The sequence below is a fragment of the Pempheris klunzingeri genome, chromosome 24 (assembly GCF_042242105.1).
Source record: "Pempheris klunzingeri isolate RE-2024b chromosome 24, fPemKlu1.hap1, whole genome shotgun sequence".
Classification (NCBI taxonomy): domain Eukaryota; kingdom Metazoa; phylum Chordata; class Actinopteri; order Acropomatiformes; family Pempheridae; genus Pempheris; species Pempheris klunzingeri.
The window spans coordinates 11,876,085-11,887,476 of record NC_092035.1 but is presented as its reverse complement, the minus strand read 5'-3'; the positions used below and the strand labels follow the sequence as shown (position 1 = coordinate 11,887,476).

General features: G+C 47.7%; 30 non-coding genes across 30 annotated transcripts; all 30 read right to left on the bottom strand.

Moving 5' to 3' along the window:
• Positions 1–93: 93 nt before the first annotated feature.
• On the bottom strand, positions 94–212 carry LOC139224506 (5S ribosomal RNA). The gene has a single exon (XR_011586548.1). It is a non-coding gene; the product is annotated as a 5S ribosomal RNA (ribosomal RNA).
• A 473-nt stretch (positions 213–685) lies between these two features.
• LOC139224016 (5S ribosomal RNA) lies at positions 686–804 on the bottom strand. Its single transcript, XR_011586111.1, has one exon. It is a non-coding gene; the product is annotated as a 5S ribosomal RNA (ribosomal RNA).
• A 142-nt stretch (positions 805–946) lies between these two features.
• LOC139224505 (5S ribosomal RNA) lies at positions 947–1,065 on the bottom strand. The gene has a single exon (XR_011586547.1). It is a non-coding gene; the product is annotated as a 5S ribosomal RNA (ribosomal RNA).
• Positions 1,066–1,538: 473 nt separating this feature from the next.
• Positions 1,539–1,657, bottom strand: LOC139224603 (5S ribosomal RNA). Its single transcript, XR_011586638.1, has one exon. It is a non-coding gene; the product is annotated as a 5S ribosomal RNA (ribosomal RNA).
• A 142-nt stretch (positions 1,658–1,799) lies between these two features.
• LOC139224187 (5S ribosomal RNA) lies at positions 1,800–1,918 on the bottom strand. Its single transcript, XR_011586249.1, has one exon. It is a non-coding gene; the product is annotated as a 5S ribosomal RNA (ribosomal RNA).
• A 155-nt stretch (positions 1,919–2,073) lies between these two features.
• Positions 2,074–2,192, bottom strand: LOC139224504 (5S ribosomal RNA). The gene has a single exon (XR_011586546.1). It is a non-coding gene; the product is annotated as a 5S ribosomal RNA (ribosomal RNA).
• A 473-nt stretch (positions 2,193–2,665) lies between these two features.
• On the bottom strand, positions 2,666–2,784 carry LOC139224058 (5S ribosomal RNA). The gene has a single exon (XR_011586151.1). It is a non-coding gene; the product is annotated as a 5S ribosomal RNA (ribosomal RNA).
• Positions 2,785–2,939: 155 nt separating this feature from the next.
• Positions 2,940–3,058, bottom strand: LOC139224503 (5S ribosomal RNA). Its single transcript, XR_011586545.1, has one exon. It is a non-coding gene; the product is annotated as a 5S ribosomal RNA (ribosomal RNA).
• Positions 3,059–3,200: 142 nt separating this feature from the next.
• Positions 3,201–3,319, bottom strand: LOC139224501 (5S ribosomal RNA). Its single transcript, XR_011586543.1, has one exon. It is a non-coding gene; the product is annotated as a 5S ribosomal RNA (ribosomal RNA).
• Positions 3,320–3,474: 155 nt separating this feature from the next.
• Positions 3,475–3,593, bottom strand: LOC139224060 (5S ribosomal RNA). The gene has a single exon (XR_011586153.1). It is a non-coding gene; the product is annotated as a 5S ribosomal RNA (ribosomal RNA).
• Positions 3,594–4,066: 473 nt separating this feature from the next.
• Positions 4,067–4,185, bottom strand: LOC139224013 (5S ribosomal RNA). The gene has a single exon (XR_011586109.1). It is a non-coding gene; the product is annotated as a 5S ribosomal RNA (ribosomal RNA).
• A 155-nt stretch (positions 4,186–4,340) lies between these two features.
• Positions 4,341–4,459, bottom strand: LOC139224500 (5S ribosomal RNA). Its single transcript, XR_011586542.1, has one exon. It is a non-coding gene; the product is annotated as a 5S ribosomal RNA (ribosomal RNA).
• A 142-nt stretch (positions 4,460–4,601) lies between these two features.
• On the bottom strand, positions 4,602–4,720 carry LOC139224499 (5S ribosomal RNA). Its single transcript, XR_011586541.1, has one exon. It is a non-coding gene; the product is annotated as a 5S ribosomal RNA (ribosomal RNA).
• A 155-nt stretch (positions 4,721–4,875) lies between these two features.
• On the bottom strand, positions 4,876–4,994 carry LOC139224059 (5S ribosomal RNA). The gene has a single exon (XR_011586152.1). It is a non-coding gene; the product is annotated as a 5S ribosomal RNA (ribosomal RNA).
• Positions 4,995–5,467: 473 nt separating this feature from the next.
• Positions 5,468–5,586, bottom strand: LOC139224012 (5S ribosomal RNA). The gene has a single exon (XR_011586108.1). It is a non-coding gene; the product is annotated as a 5S ribosomal RNA (ribosomal RNA).
• Positions 5,587–5,728: 142 nt separating this feature from the next.
• Positions 5,729–5,847, bottom strand: LOC139224498 (5S ribosomal RNA). Its single transcript, XR_011586540.1, has one exon. It is a non-coding gene; the product is annotated as a 5S ribosomal RNA (ribosomal RNA).
• A 142-nt stretch (positions 5,848–5,989) lies between these two features.
• LOC139224497 (5S ribosomal RNA) lies at positions 5,990–6,108 on the bottom strand. Its single transcript, XR_011586539.1, has one exon. It is a non-coding gene; the product is annotated as a 5S ribosomal RNA (ribosomal RNA).
• A 155-nt stretch (positions 6,109–6,263) lies between these two features.
• On the bottom strand, positions 6,264–6,382 carry LOC139224496 (5S ribosomal RNA). The gene has a single exon (XR_011586538.1). It is a non-coding gene; the product is annotated as a 5S ribosomal RNA (ribosomal RNA).
• A 473-nt stretch (positions 6,383–6,855) lies between these two features.
• Positions 6,856–6,974, bottom strand: LOC139224011 (5S ribosomal RNA). The gene has a single exon (XR_011586107.1). It is a non-coding gene; the product is annotated as a 5S ribosomal RNA (ribosomal RNA).
• A 142-nt stretch (positions 6,975–7,116) lies between these two features.
• LOC139224494 (5S ribosomal RNA) lies at positions 7,117–7,235 on the bottom strand. The gene has a single exon (XR_011586537.1). It is a non-coding gene; the product is annotated as a 5S ribosomal RNA (ribosomal RNA).
• A 155-nt stretch (positions 7,236–7,390) lies between these two features.
• On the bottom strand, positions 7,391–7,509 carry LOC139224493 (5S ribosomal RNA). The gene has a single exon (XR_011586536.1). It is a non-coding gene; the product is annotated as a 5S ribosomal RNA (ribosomal RNA).
• A 473-nt stretch (positions 7,510–7,982) lies between these two features.
• On the bottom strand, positions 7,983–8,101 carry LOC139224010 (5S ribosomal RNA). The gene has a single exon (XR_011586106.1). It is a non-coding gene; the product is annotated as a 5S ribosomal RNA (ribosomal RNA).
• A 142-nt stretch (positions 8,102–8,243) lies between these two features.
• On the bottom strand, positions 8,244–8,362 carry LOC139224492 (5S ribosomal RNA). The gene has a single exon (XR_011586535.1). It is a non-coding gene; the product is annotated as a 5S ribosomal RNA (ribosomal RNA).
• A 473-nt stretch (positions 8,363–8,835) lies between these two features.
• On the bottom strand, positions 8,836–8,954 carry LOC139224009 (5S ribosomal RNA). Its single transcript, XR_011586105.1, has one exon. It is a non-coding gene; the product is annotated as a 5S ribosomal RNA (ribosomal RNA).
• A 142-nt stretch (positions 8,955–9,096) lies between these two features.
• On the bottom strand, positions 9,097–9,215 carry LOC139224491 (5S ribosomal RNA). The gene has a single exon (XR_011586534.1). It is a non-coding gene; the product is annotated as a 5S ribosomal RNA (ribosomal RNA).
• Positions 9,216–9,688: 473 nt separating this feature from the next.
• On the bottom strand, positions 9,689–9,807 carry LOC139224008 (5S ribosomal RNA). Its single transcript, XR_011586104.1, has one exon. It is a non-coding gene; the product is annotated as a 5S ribosomal RNA (ribosomal RNA).
• Positions 9,808–9,962: 155 nt separating this feature from the next.
• Positions 9,963–10,081, bottom strand: LOC139224489 (5S ribosomal RNA). The gene has a single exon (XR_011586532.1). It is a non-coding gene; the product is annotated as a 5S ribosomal RNA (ribosomal RNA).
• A 155-nt stretch (positions 10,082–10,236) lies between these two features.
• LOC139224488 (5S ribosomal RNA) lies at positions 10,237–10,355 on the bottom strand. Its single transcript, XR_011586531.1, has one exon. It is a non-coding gene; the product is annotated as a 5S ribosomal RNA (ribosomal RNA).
• Positions 10,356–10,828: 473 nt separating this feature from the next.
• Positions 10,829–10,947, bottom strand: LOC139224007 (5S ribosomal RNA). Its single transcript, XR_011586103.1, has one exon. It is a non-coding gene; the product is annotated as a 5S ribosomal RNA (ribosomal RNA).
• A 142-nt stretch (positions 10,948–11,089) lies between these two features.
• On the bottom strand, positions 11,090–11,208 carry LOC139224487 (5S ribosomal RNA). Its single transcript, XR_011586530.1, has one exon. It is a non-coding gene; the product is annotated as a 5S ribosomal RNA (ribosomal RNA).
• Between the last annotated feature and the right edge of the window lie 184 nt (positions 11,209–11,392).

Genomic DNA, 11,392 nt, shown 5'->3' with positions numbered 1-11,392 from the left:
ACTTCACCAAAACAGGAGTTCAAAGGTCAAACGTCTTGTCCGTCTCCTGTGAAGCAGCAGCACCTTCTGCTGTCTGCAAAAGAGAAGAGAAAAAGCTTACAGCACCTGGTATTCCCAGGCGGTCTCCCATGCAAGTACTAACCAGGCCCGACCCTGCTTGGCTTCCGAGATCGGACGAGATCGGGCTTGTTCAGGGTGGTATGGCCGTAAGCGAGAGTGTCACTCACAAAGAGGCTTTTTATAGATGCTGACCTGTAGTTTGGGACAGCACTCTTCAGTAATAGGTCTTTTGTTAAAGTTGCTAAATTGGTCCCTTTTACAGTGAGGAGGCTGGGGCTGTTATTTTGAGAGTGTAGGAGAAAACAAGGATATCGTTAAAACAACAAATGTGTTCCCCAAAAAGGAGGAGAGTGTGGTTACTTTTGTTTAATGTTTGACTATTAAGGGCACCAAATGTGTCAGTTTCTCATTGATACTGACTGAAAAGGCCTGTTTGTCGTTTGGCATAGTTGGAGGTTGAGTGTGTGTAATGTTAGCTTCATGTGCTTTGTATGTCAGTGTAGTCCAGCAGAGAACAGCATAGGCTTGTCAGTAATGGATGCAAACACTGAATAGGACCATGAAAAACTTTTGTTGTGAAGTCCAGAGACAGCGCCCTCTGCTGTCTGCAAAAGACAAGAGAAAAAGCTTACAGCACCTGGTATTCCCAGGCGGTCTCCCATCCAAGTACTAACCAGGCCCGACCCTGTTTGGCTTCCGAGATCGGACGAGATCGGGCTTGTTCAGGGTGGTGTGGCCGTAAGCGAGAGTGTCACTCACAAAGAGGCTTTTTATAGATGCTGACCTGTAGAAAAAGCAGTGAATGAACTTCACCAAAACAGGAGTTCAAAGGTCAAACGTCTTGTCCGTCTCCTGTGAAGCAGCAGCACCTTCTGCTGTCTGCAAAAGCTTACAGCACCTGGTATTCCCAGGCGGTCTCCCATGCAAGTACTAACCAGGCCCGACCCTGCTTGGCTTCCGAGATCGGACGAGATCGGGCTTGTTCAGGGTGGTATGGCCGTAAGCGAGAGTGTCACTCACAAAGAGGCTTTTTATAGATGCTGACCTGTAGTTTGGGACAGCACTCTTCAGTAATAGGTCTTTTGTTAAAGTTGCTAAATTGGTCCCTTTTACAGTGAGGAGGCTGGGGCTGTTATTTTGAGAGTGTAGGAGAAAACAAGGATATCGTTAAAACAACAAATGTGTTCCCCAAAAAGGAGGAGAGTGTGGTTACTTTTGTTTAATGTTTGACTATTAAGGGCACCAAATGTGTCAGTTTCTCATTGATACTGACTGAAAAGGCCTGTTTGTCGTTTGGCATAGTTGGAGGTTGAGTGTGTGTAATGTTAGCTTCATGTGCTTTGTATGTCAGTGTAGTCCAGCAGAGAACAGCATAGGCTTGTCAGTAATGGATGCAAACACTGAATAGGACCATGAAAAACTTTTGTTGTGAAGTCCAGAGACAGCGCCCTCTGCTGTCTGCAAAAGACAAGAGAAAAAGCTTACAGCACCTGGTATTCCCAGGCGGTCTCCCATCCAAGTACTAACCAGGCCCTACCCTGTTTGGCTTCCGAGATCGGACGAGATCGGGCTTGTTCAGGGTGGTGTGGCCGTAAGCGAGAGTGTCCCTCACAAAGAGGCTTTTTATAGATGCTGACCTGTAGAAAAAGCAGTGAATGAACTTCACCAAAACAGGAGTTCAAAGGTCAAACGTCTTGTCCGTCTCCTGTGAAGCAGCAGCACCTTCTGCTGTCTGCAAAAGCTTACAGCACCTGGTATTCCCAGGCGGTCTCCCATCCAAGTACTAACCAGGCCCGACCCTGTTTGGCTTCCGAGATCGGACGAGATCGGGCTTGTTCAGGGTGGTATGGCCGTAAGCGAGAGTGTCCCTCACAAAGAGGCTTTTTATAGATGCTGACCTGTAGAAAAAGCAGTGAATGAACTTCACCAAAACAGGAGTTCAAAGGTCAAACGTCTTGTCCGTCTCCTGTGAAGCAGCAGCACCTTCTGCTGTCTGCAAAAGAGAAGAGAAAAAGCTTACAGCACCTGGTATTCCCAGGCGGTCTCCCATGCAAGTACTAACCAGGCCCGACCCTGCTTGGCTTCCGAGATCGGACGAGATCGGGCTTGTTCAGGGTGGTATGGCCGTAAGCGAGAGTGTCACTCACAAAGAGGCTTTTTATAGATGCTGACCTGTAGTTTGGGACAGCACTCTTCAGTAATAGGTCTTTTGTTAAAGTTGCTAAATTGGTCCCTTTTACAGTGAGGAGGCTGGGGCTGTTATTTTGAGAGTGTAGGAGAAAACAAGGATATCGTTAAAACAACAAATGTGTTCCCCAAAAAGGAGGAGAGTGTGGTTACTTTTGTTTAATGTTTGACTATTAAGGGCACCAAATGTGTCAGTTTCTCATTGATACTGACTGAAAAGGCCTGTTTGTCGTTTGGCATAGTTGGAGGTTGAGTGTGTGTAATGTTAGCTTCATGTGCTTTGTATGTCAGTGTAGTCCAGCAGAGAACAGCATAGGCTTGTCAGTAATGGATGCAAACACTGAATAGGACCATGAAAAACTTTTGTTGTGAAGTCCAGAGACAGCGCCCTCTGCTGTCTGCAAAAGACAAGAGAAAAAGCTTACAGCACCTGGTATTCCCAGGCGGTCTCCCATCCAAGTACTAACCAGGCCCGACCCTGTTTGGCTTCCGAGATCAGACGAGATCGGGCTTGTTCAGGGTGGTGTGGCCGTAAGCGAGAGTGTCCCTCACAAAGAGGCTTTTTATAGATGCTGACCTGTAGAAAAAGCAGTGAATGAACTTCACCAAAACAGGAGTTCAAAGGTCAAACGTCTTGTCCGTCTCCTGTGAAGCAGCAGCACCTTCTGCTGTCTGCAAAAGAGAAGAGACAAAGCTTACAGCACCTGGTATTCCCAGGCGGTCTCCCATGCAAGTACTAACCAGGCCCGACCCTGCTTGGCTTCCGAGATCGGACGAGATCGGGCTTGTTCAGGGTGGTATGGCCGTAAGCGAGAGTGTCCCTCACAAAGAGGCTTTTTATAGATGCTGACCTGTAGAAAAAGCAGTGAATGAACTTCAGCAAAACAGGAGTTCAAAGGTCAAACGTCTTGTCCGTCTCCTGTGAAGCAGCAGCACCTTCTGCTGTCTGCAAAAGCTTACAGCACCTGGTATTCCCAGGCGGTCTCCCATGCAAGTACTAACCAGGCCCGACCCTGCTTGGCTTCCGAGATCGGACGAGATCGGGCTTGTTCAGGGTGGTATGGCCGTAAGCGAGAGTGTCCCTCACAAAGAGGCTTTTTATAGATGCTGACCTGTAGAAAAAGCAGTGAATGAACTTCACCAAAACAGGAGTTCAAAGGTCAAACGTCTTGTCCGTCTCCTGTGAAGCAGCAGCACCTTCTGCTGTCTGCAAAAGAGAAGAGAAAAAGCTTACAGCACCTGGTATTCCCAGGCGGTCTCCCATGCAAGTACTAACCAGGCCCGACCCTGCTTGGCTTCCGAGATCGGACGAGATCGGGCTTGTTCAGGGTGGCATGGCCGTAAGCGAGAGTGTCACTCACAAAGAGGCTTTTTATAGATGCTGACCTGTAGTTTGGGACAGCACTCTTCAGTAATAGGTCTTTTGTTAAAGTTGCTAAATTGGTCCCTTTTACAGTGAGGAGGCTGGGGCTGTTATTTTGAGAGTGTAGGAGAAAACAAGGATATCGTTAAAACAACAAATGTGTTCCCCAAAAAGGAGGAGAGTGTGGTTACTTTTGTTTAATGTTTGACTATTAAGGGCACCAAATGTGTCAGTTTCTCATTGATACTGACTGAAAAGGCCTGTTTGTCGTTTGGCATAGTTGGAGGTTGAGTGTGTGTAATGTTAGCTTCATGTGCTTTGTATGTCAGTGTAGTCCAGCAGAGAACAGCATAGGCTTGTCAGTAATGGATGCAAACACTGAATAGGACCATGAAAAACTTTTGTTGTGAAGTCCAGAGACAGCGCCCTCTGCTGTCTGCAAAAGACAAGAGAAAAAGCTTACAGCACCTGGTATTCCCAGGCGGTCTCCCATCCAAGTACTAACCAGGCCCGACCCTGTTTGGCTTCCGAGATCGGACGAGATCGGGCTTGTTCAGGGTGGTGTGGCCGTAAGCGAGAGTGTCACTCACAAAGAGGCTTTTTATAGATGCTGACCTGTAGAAAAAGCAGTGAATGAACTTCACCAAAACAGGAGTTCAAAGGTCAAACGTCTTGTCCGTCTCCTGTGAAGCAGCAGCACCTTCTGCTGTCTGCAAAAGAGAAGAGACAAAGCTTACAGCACCTGGTATTCCCAGGCGGTCTCCCATGCAAGTACTAACCAGGCCCGACCCTGCTTGGCTTCCGAGATCGGACGAGATCGGGCTTGTTCAGGGTGGTATGGCCGTAAGCGAGAGTGTCCCTCACAAAGAGGCTTTTTATAGATGCTGACCTGTAGAAAAAGCAGTGAATGAACTTCAGCAAAACAGGAGTTCAAAGGTCAAACGTCTTGTCCGTCTCCTGTGAAGCAGCAGCACCTTCTGCTGTCTGCAAAAGCTTACAGCACCTGGTATTCCCAGGCGGTCTCCCATGCAAGTACTAACCAGGCCCGACCCTGCTTGGCTTCCGAGATCGGACGAGATCGGGCTTGTTCAGGGTGGTATGGCCGTAAGCGAGAGTGTCCCTCACAAAGAGGCTTTTTATAGATGCTGACCTGTAGAAAAAGCAGTGAATGAACTTCACCAAAACAGGAGTTCAAAGGTCAAACGTCTTGTCCGTCTCCTGTGAAGCAGCAGCACCTTCTGCTGTCTGCAAAAGAGAAGAGAAAAAGCTTACAGCACCTGGTATTCCCAGGCGGTCTCCCATGCAAGTACTAACCAGGCCCGACCCTGCTTGGCTTCCGAGATCGGACGAGATCGGGCTTGTTCAGGGTGGCATGGCCGTAAGCGAGAGTGTCACTCACAAAGAGGCTTTTTATAGATGCTGACCTGTAGTTTGGGACAGCACTCTTCAGTAATAGGTCTTTTGTTAAAGTTGCTAAATTGGTCCCTTTTACAGTGAGGAGGCTGGGGCTGTTATTTTGAGAGTGTAGGAGAAAACAAGGATATCGTTAAAACAACAAATGTGTTCCCCAAAAAGGAGGAGAGTGTGGTTACTTTTGTTTAATGTTTGACTATTAAGGGCACCAAATGTGTCAGTTTCTCATTGATACTGACTGAAAAGGCCTGTTTGTCGTTTGGCATAGTTGGAGGTTGAGTGTGTGTAATGTTAGCTTCATGTGCTTTGTATGTCAGTGTAGTCCAGCAGAGAACAGCATAGGCTTGTCAGTAATGGATGCAAACACTGAATAGGACCATGAAAAACTTTTGTTGTGAAGTCCAGAGACAGCGCCCTCTGCTGTCTGCAAAAGACAAGAGAAAAAGCTTACAGCACCTGGTATTCCCAGGCGGTCTCCCATCCAAGTACTAACCAGGCCCGACCCTGTTTGGCTTCCGAGATCGGACGAGATCGGGCTTGTTCAGGGTGGTGTGGCCGTAAGCGAGAGTGTCACTCACAAAGAGGCTTTTTATAGATGCTGACCTGTAGAAAAAGCAGTGAATGAACTTCACCAAAACAGGAGTTCAAAGGTCAAACGTCTTGTCCGTCTCCTGTGAAGCAGCAGCACCTTCTGCTGTCTGCAAAAGCTTACAGCACCTGGTATTCCCAGGCGGTCTCCCATGCAAGTACTAACCAGGCCCGACCCTGCTTGGCTTCCGAGATCGGACGAGATCGGGCTTGTTCAGGGTGGTATGGCCGTAAGCGAGAGTGTCCCTCACAAAGAGGCTTTTTATAGATGCTGACCTGTAGAAAAAGCAGTGAATGAACTTCACCAAAACAGGAGTTCAAAGGTCAAACGTCTTGTCCGTCTCCTGTGAAGCAGCAGCACCTTCTGCTGTCTGCAAAAGCTTACAGCACCTGGTATTCCCAGGCGGTCTCCCATGCAAGTACTAACCAGGCCCGACCCTGCTTGGCTTCCGAGATCGGACGAGATCGGGCTTGTTCAGGGTGGTATGGCCGTAAGCGAGAGTGTCCCTCACAAAGAGGCTTTTTATAGATGCTGACCTGTAGAAAAAGCAGTGAATGAACTTCACCAAAACAGGAGTTCAAAGGTCAAACGTCTTGTCCGTCTCCTGTGAAGCAGCAGCACCTTCTGCTGTCTGCAAAAGAGAAGAGAAAAAGCTTACAGCACCTGGTATTCCCAGGCGGTCTCCCATGCAAGTACTAACCAGGCCCGACCCTGCTTGGCTTCCGAGATCGGACGAGATCGGGCTTGTTCAGGGTGGTATGGCCGTAAGCGAGAGTGTCACTCACAAAGAGGCTTTTTATAGATGCTGACCTGTAGTTTGGGACAGCACTCTTCAGTAATAGGTCTTTTGTTAAAGTTGCTAAATTGGTCCCTTTTACAGTGAGGAGGCTGGGGCTGTTATTTTGAGAGTGTAGGAGAAAACAAGGATATCGTTAAAACAACAAATGTGTTCCCCAAAAAGGAGGAGAGTGTGGTTACTTTTGTTTAATGTTTGACTATTAAGGGCACCAAATGTGTCAGTTTCTCATTGATACTGACTGAAAAGGCCTGTTTGTCGTTTGGCATAGTTGGAGGTTGAGTGTGTGTAATGTTAGCTTCATGTGCTTTGTATGTCAGTGTAGTCCAGCAGAGAACAGCATAGGCTTGTCAGTAATGGATGCAAACACTGAATAGGACCATGAAAAACTTTTGTTGTGAAGTCCAGAGACAGCGCCCTCTGCTGTCTGCAAAAGACAAGAGAAAAAGCTTACAGCACCTGGTATTCCCAGGCGGTCTCCCATCCAAGTACTAACCAGGCCCGACCCTGTTTGGCTTCCGAGATCGGACGAGATCGGGCTTGTTCAGGGTGGTGTGGCCGTAAGCGAGAGTGTCACTCACAAAGAGGCTTTTTATAGATGCTGACCTGTAGAAAAAGCAGTGAATGAACTTCACCAAAACAGGAGTTCAAAGGTCAAACGTCTTGTCCGTCTCCTGTGAAGCAGCAGCACCTTCTGCTGTCTGCAAAAGCTTACAGCACCTGGTATTCCCAGGCGGTCTCCCATGCAAGTACTAACCAGGCCCGACCCTGCTTGGCTTCCGAGATCGGACGAGATCGGGCTTGTTCAGGGTGGTATGGCCGTAAGCGAGAGTGTCCCTCACAAAGAGGCTTTTTATAGATGCTGACCTGTAGAAAAAGCAGTGAATGAACTTCACCAAAACAGGAGTTCAAAGGTCAAACGTCTTGTCCGTCTCCTGTGAAGCAGCAGCACCTTCTGCTGTCTGCAAAAGAGAAGAGAAAAAGCTTACAGCACCTGGTATTCCCAGGCGGTCTCCCATGCAAGTACTAACCAGGCCCGACCCTGCTTGGCTTCCGAGATCGGACGAGATCGGGCTTGTTCAGGGTGGTATGGCCGTAAGCGAGAGTGTCACTCACAAAGAGGCTTTTTATAGATGCTGACCTGTAGTTTGGGACAGCACTCTTCAGTAATAGGTCTTTTGTTAAAGTTGCTAAATTGGTCCCTTTTACAGTGAGGAGGCTGGGGCTGTTATTTTGAGAGTGTAGGAGAAAACAAGGATATCGTTAAAACAACAAATGTGTTCCCCAAAAAGGAGGAGAGTGTGGTTACTTTTGTTTAATGTTTGACTATTAAGGGCACCAAATGTGTCAGTTTCTCATTGATACTGACTGAAAAGGCCTGTTTGTCGTTTGGCATAGTTGGAGGTTGAGTGTGTGTAATGTTAGCTTCATGTGCTTTGTATGTCAGTGTAGTCCAGCAGAGAACAGCATAGGCTTGTCAGTAATGGATGCAAACACTGAATAGGACCATGAAAAACTTTTGTTGTGAAGTCCAGAGACAGCGCCCTCTGCTGTCTGCAAAAGACAAGTGAAAAAGCTTACAGCACCTGGTATTCCCAGGCGGTCTCCCATCCAAGTACTAACCAGGCCCGACCCTGTTTGGCTTCCGAGATCGGACGAGATCGGGCTTGTTCAGGGTGGTGTGGCCGTAAGCGAGAGTGTCACTCACAAAGAGGCTTTTTATAGATGCTGACCTGTAGAAAAAGCAGTGAATGAACTTCACCAAAACAGGAGTTCAAAGGTCAAACGTCTTGTCCGTCTCCTGTGAAGCAGCAGCACCTTCTGCTGTCTGCAAAAGCTTACAGCACCTGGTATTCCCAGGCGGTCTCCCATGCAAGTACTAACCAGGCCCGACCCTGCTTGGCTTCCGAGATCGGACGAGATCGGGCTTGTTCAGGGTGGTATGGCCGTAAGCGAGAGTGTCACTCACAAAGAGGCTTTTTATAGATGCTGACCTGTAGTTTGGGACAGCACTCTTCAGTAATAGGTCTTTTGTTAAAGTTGCTAAATTGGTCCCTTTTACAGTGAGGAGGCTGGGGCTGTTATTTTGAGAGTGTAGGAGAAAACAAGGATATCGTTAAAACAACAAATGTGTTCCCCAAAAAGGAGGAGAGTGTGGTTACTTTTGTTTAATGTTTGACTATTAAGGGCACCAAATGTGTCAGTTTCTCATTGATACTGACTGAAAAGGCCTGTTTGTCGTTTGGCATAGTTGGAGGTTGAGTGTGTGTAATGTTAGCTTCATGTGCTTTGTATGTCAGTGTAGTCCAGCAGAGAACAGCATAGGCTTGTCAGTAATGGATGCAAACACTGAATAGGACCATGAAAAACTTTTGTTGTGAAGTCCAGAGACAGCGCCCTCTGCTGTCTGCAAAAGACAAGAGAAAAAGCTTACAGCACCTGGTATTCCCAGGCGGTCTCCCATCCAAGTACTAACCAGGCCCGACCCTGTTTGGCTTCCGAGATCGGACGAGATCGGGCTTGTTCAGGGTGGTGTGGCCGTAAGCGAGAGTGTCACTCACAAAGAGGCTTTTTATAGATGCTGACCTGTAGAAAAAGCAGTGAATGAACTTCACCAAAACAGGAGTTCAAAGGTCAAACGTCTTGTCCGTCTCCTGTGAAGCAGCAGCACCTTCTGCTGTCTGCAAAAGCTTACAGCACCTGGTATTCCCAGGCGGTCTCCCATGCAAGTACTAACCAGGCCCGACCCTGCTTGGCTTCCGAGATCGGACGAGATCGGGCTTGTTCAGGGTGGTATGGCCGTAAGCGAGAGTGTCACTCACAAAGAGGCTTTTTATAGATGCTGACCTGTAGTTTGGGACAGCACTCTTCAGTAATAGGTCTTTTGTTAAAGTTGCTAAATTGGTCCCTTTTACAGTGAGGAGGCTGGGGCTGTTATTTTGAGAGTGTAGGAGAAAACAAGGATATCGTTAAAACAACAAATGTGTTCCCCAAAAAGGAGGAGAGTGTGGTTACTTTTGTTTAATGTTTGACTATTAAGGGCACCAAATGTGTCAGTTTCTCATTGATACTGACTGAAAAGGCCTGTTTGTCGTTTGGCATAGTTGGAGGTTGAGTGTGTGTAATGTTAGCTTCATGTGCTTTGTATGTCAGTGTAGTCCAGCAGAGAACAGCATAGGCTTGTCAGTAATGGATGCAAACACTGAATAGGACCATGAAAAACTTTTGTTGTGAAGTCCAGAGACAGCGCCCTCTGCTGTCTGCAAAAGACAAGAGAAAAAGCTTACAGCACCTGGTATTCCCAGGCGGTCTCCCATCCAAGTACTAACCAGGCCCGACCCTGTTTGGCTTCCGAGATCGGACGAGATCGGGCTTGTTCAGGGTGGTGTGGCCGTAAGCGAGAGTGTCCCTCACAAAGAGGCTTTTTATAGATGCTGACCTGTAGAAAAAGCAGTGAATGAACTTCACCAAAACAGGAGTTCAAAGGTCAAACGTCTTGTCCGTCTCCTGTGAAGCAGCAGCACCTTCTGCTGTCTGCAAAAGAGAAGAGACAAAGCTTACAGCACCTGGTATTCCCAGGCGGTCTCCCATGCAAGTACTAACCAGGCCCGACCCTGCTTGGCTTCCGAGATCGGACGAGATCGGGCTTGTTCAGGGTGGTATGGCCGTAAGCGAGAGTGTCCCTCACAAAGAGGCTTTTTATAGATGCTGACCTGTAGAAAAAGCAGTGAATGAACTTCACCAAAACAGGAGTTCAAAGGTCAAACGTCTTGTCCGTCTCCTGTGAAGCAGCAGCACCTTCTGCTGTCTGCAAAAGAGAAGAGAAAAAGCTTACAGCACCTGGTATTCCCAGGCGGTCTCCCATGCAAGTACTAACCAGGCCCGACCCTGCTTGGCTTCCGAGATCGGACGAGATCGGGCTTGTTCAGGGTGGTATGGCCGTAAGCGAGAGTGTCACTCACAAAGAGGCTTTTTATAGATGCTGACCTGTAGTTTGGGACAGCACTCTTCAGTAATAGGTCTTTTGTTAAAGTTGCTAAATTGGTCCCTTTTACAGTGAGGAGGCTGGGGCTGTTATTTTGAGAGTGTAGGAGAAAACAAGGATATCGTTAAAACAACAAATGTGTTCCCCAAAAAGGAGGAGAGTGTGGTTACTTTTGTTTAATGTTTGACTATTAAGGGCACCAAATGTGTCAGTTTCTCATTGATACTGACTGAAAAGGCCTGTTTGTCGTTTGGCATAGTTGGAGGTTGAGTGTGTGTAATGTTAGCTTCATGTGCTTTGTATGTCAGTGTAGTCCAGCAGAGAACAGCATAGGCTTGTCAGTAATGGATGCAAACACTGAATAGGACCATGAAAAACTTTTGTTGTGAAGTCCAGAGACAGCGCCCTCTGCTGTCTGCAAAAGACAAGAGAAAAAGCTTACAGCACCTGGTATTCCCAGGCGGTCTCCCATCCAAGTACTAACCAGGCCCGACCCTGTTTGGCTTCCGAGATCGGACGAGATCGGGCTTGTTCAGGGTGGTGTGGCCGTAAGCGAGAGTGTCACTCACAAAGAGGCTTTTTATAGATGCTGACCTGTAGAAAAAGCAGTGAATGAACTTCACCAAAACAGGAGTTCAAAGGTCAAACGTCTTGTCCGTCTCCTGTGAAGCAGCAGCACCTTCTGCTGTCTGCAAAAGCTTACAGCACCTGGTATTCCCAGGCGGTCTCCCATGCAAGTACTAACCAGGCCCGACCCTGCTTGGCTTCCGAGATCGGACGAGATCGGGCTTGTTCAGGGTGGTATGGCCGTAAGCGAGAGTGTCACTCACAAAGAGGCTTTTTATAGATGCTGACCTGTAGTTTGGGACAGCACTCTTCAGTAATAGGTCTTTTGTTAAAGTTGCTAAATTGGTCCCTTTTACAGTGAGGAGGCTGGGGCTGTTATTTTGAGAGTGTAGGAGAAAACAAGGATATCGTTAAAACAACAAATGTGTTCCC